A 3,602-nucleotide genomic window follows, 5' to 3' on the forward strand; every position below is an offset into this window, starting at 1 on the left:
TTAATCACTTCCCTCCTAACACATCCACTGAACTTAACAAATAATATGTGTTTTAGATTGAAAAATATAATTAGTATATTTAAATGATTTTTCAAAGCGATTTGATCTTATTTTAGCAATTGAATTCGATAAGGAGCACATATATTTTAATATTTTAGATTTTCTTATTTTTCATTAGGAAAGGTTACAATATTTGTCATATTTGTGAATAAAGGGAGACATAATTTAGATAATCAGTCATTCGAGCCTTTAAAATTTCACATACGATTCAATTTTTATTATTTTTTTTGAATAATTGGTCACAAAAAACTTATATTTTCAGGTTTAAAATTTAACTTTTATAATACACTTGCTTTTTTTTAATTTTACTTTTAAATTATTTATCTTTACTATTAGTCTAAGAATAAAAAATATATCTCTACACAATTATTTCTATTATTTTTAAAAGTTTGGGCAATGAGATATCATTTATCAAGCAACTGTTTAAAACATTTACTTTACTTGACAAGTTTTTCCCTTTCTTTTGATAGTTGAGAAAAGATTCCAATTGAAAACATGCAATGTTGCAAATGAATGATTTAATTTGATTTGAGGGTGGAGTGTGCCAAAATCTCTGTATTATTGGCTGATGCAAGTTGGTATGCTAACATATTTTTTTTAAAAATAATATATTTTTCTCGGTCCTAACTTTGCCCGATTTGCTAAATTGATCATTTTAATAAATAAATAAAAAAACAATTATTTGGAAGATAAATAGATAACTCTAAACTTAAGTAAAGACGGTACATATATTATTTTCTCACCTATAAAGCTCAACTGACAGCGTTCTCTAGTACCATCCTATCACATCTCGCCCCCGCTACACAAGCAGGTTCTGATAAAATCAAATGCTATGTACCGGTAGTCGTTCTTTCTTGTACTCACTTTACAAAAAAATAATACAAAAATATTTGGAGATACATTTCACATACCATTTTGTGTGATAAATCTTCAACTCAATTTGATCTATGAACAAAACATTATTTTTTATTATAAAAAATTAAGTTTCATTTAAAGTATCAATCGATTTGACCCGTTTCATAAAAACATACGTGATATCGTTTCGAAGGAGATTTACTCGAAAAAATAATGATCTTGTGACATTCTATAAACCAATTTGATCAAAATCTTCCACAAGGAAATGAATATTAACACTAAATTATAAATAATTTAATGCACATATTTTTTCTCACCCAAATTAAATATATATAAAATAATTTAATGGCATATATATATATTTTTTTCTATTATCAAACCAAAGTAAAGGAAAGCATGGATACTCCCCATTCTCCCAAGTATTATATTAGTATATCAGACTCAACCAATGAATAAATCACCAAGTATTGCCCATTGGTAGTGCTCAGGCCACGCAGGCACGAGGGTGATTCATGATTGGGGCCGCTGAAAAACAGATTTGGGCCCACCAATTAATCTACTAGGCCCAAAAGCGACGTGAAATTAACGATGAACACCAATCTTTGTCCTTCTTCCTCGCATCGCACCGAAGCAACGCCGATTCTGAATTTTCCAGATCAAATTCCATCCACACATTCTGTTGATGATGATGGCCCGATGATGTAAGCCTCACACCACCAGCACGATCTGAGTTGCAAAACGTGAAGCAGTGTATCGAATCAATCTCCGCACTTCTCCCGGGACCGATACAGCAGCTGCTGCCCCGAGACGGTGATCTCCGCCCCATGAAACAGTAGGCTCACTGATGGAAGTTCGGGTAAATAAGTCGAGTTTGATGGTACCCGGAAGCATAAGTCGAACGCCCCTGGAACACGAAGTTCGGGTCCTCGAAAACCCGCAGGATGTTGGTGGTTTGGTTCACGAATTCGTTTCTCAGAGCAGTGTAAGCTGGGCCGAGGAGGAAAGTGAACTGGGTACCTGAATCGACCATTGTTTGCCCTGCTCCGGTGTGGTCTGGTTCGAATACGTACTTTGGTAGCTGGAGCGGCTTATCCGAGACCTTGATGCCTTCGAGCTGGACTGTGTACGCCTCCCTGTTGAAATATGGCAGCGGGTTGGAAATTTGGATCAAAGGGGTAGTTCAAGGTCACAAGCCAAGTGAAATTGGAGTCTCCGAAGAGTAGAATACCGGGAAAATCCGAGCCCGAAATGCAGTACGAGAATCTCTTGAATTCCATTTGGGAGACGAAAGAGAGAGCGCCGCGGTTCATGCCCATCAGCCGGTGGTCTTGCAATCCTCATCCGGATTGCTGCTGAACCCCGAATCCATGCACCCGAAAATGTGTTGGAGAGAAATTCGACCCGGCGATAATAAAAGTGTCCATCGACAAAGTTCCTTCAGAAGACGATGCGTCCGCGTACGACAGAATGGCGTGGCAAAGATTCTTGGAATCGCACGAAGCGGGTATGGAGAAATCCTGAGTTCGGATCGTGCACGTGGGCGAAGAACAAGCGATTGGAGAGTAAGAAACCGATCGGGTCGGCTCGAAAACGGGTTGGTTTACCCGGGTCGCGTTGCATTGCAGCCATGAGAGCTCGCTGCCTGTGTCGAGCACCATGGTTACATTCTGCGGAGGCGTGCCGACAGACAGTGAAATCGTGAGAGTGACGTTGTGGGTGAAGGGAAGCTTGCTCGGGACAGATGGGATCTCTTGGATTTTCAGTGGCAAGACGAGGACTCTGGTTGAATTTGATCTGTTAATGCGCATTGATTCAGCCGACCCGAAAAGGATTATTCGGGTCTGGAGCAGTATGAGAAACGCAGTGAAGGAGAAGGTTGAGTGGATCTTCATGCTGGAGAAATTAAGGGAACTCTATGTTGAGTTTGGGAAGATGCAAGTGAAAGTAGGAAGTGGTACAGAGGAGGGTGTGATGGCAAGATACGACTGCTTTTGTTGGCTTCGAAGTTCGACACACCCAGGAAACTAATCCTCTGTTCCAATGGGGGATTACCAGCTTTCTTGTGTAGGTGGTAAGGTCAATTCTTTATAAGATCTAAAAAAATCAAGTGTGATTCGTTCTGAATTGATGGAATAGACTTACGTTTAATAAATGTTCATGAATTTCATTTTCTTTATCGAAACACAAAGATTCATAATATTATTTATTTGATTAACGTGATTTATGACTTTTAAATCTCATGCAAACCAAAGAACTAATACTGTAGTTTCCACGTTTAAAAAAAAGACCTTTCAATTGTAAAAGTTTGTAGATATTTACTAATGATCGGAGAAAATTATAGAATTGGTTATATAAATTGGGTATTTTTAAATTTTTGACTAGATCTTAATAATTTTTATATTTTTTTTACTTTTAATCATACTGACGACACTTTTGAAAAAAATGAACTTACTGCTGACACAGTGTCATGGTGTCAAATGCTTCAGGTATGACACGGGCAACTCCAACGCTGCGTCAAAAGGATGTTTTACACCATTTTGGCGCAGCTTTCAATATCCAATGGGGCTGCGCTCTTTTGGTCCTCTCCCCCTGCACCAAATTTGGCGCAGGGGTATTTTTTATTTTATTTTTTTAATGTATATTTATTATAAATATTTGTATTAAAAAGTGTAAATATTATAAAATAA

At 37.5% G+C, this 3,602-nt stretch overlaps 1 pseudogene; it reads right to left on the bottom strand.

The window, feature by feature from the left end:
• Positions 1–1,466: 1,466 nt before the first annotated feature.
• LOC142535144 (aspartic proteinase PCS1-like) lies at positions 1,467–2,950 on the bottom strand (annotated as a pseudogene).
• Positions 2,951–3,602: the final 652 nt, after the last annotated feature.

Source organism: Primulina tabacum, unplaced genomic scaffold (genome assembly GCF_025594145.1).
Source record: "Primulina tabacum isolate GXHZ01 unplaced genomic scaffold, ASM2559414v2 Contig814, whole genome shotgun sequence".
NCBI lineage: Eukaryota > Viridiplantae > Streptophyta > Magnoliopsida > Lamiales > Gesneriaceae > Primulina > Primulina tabacum.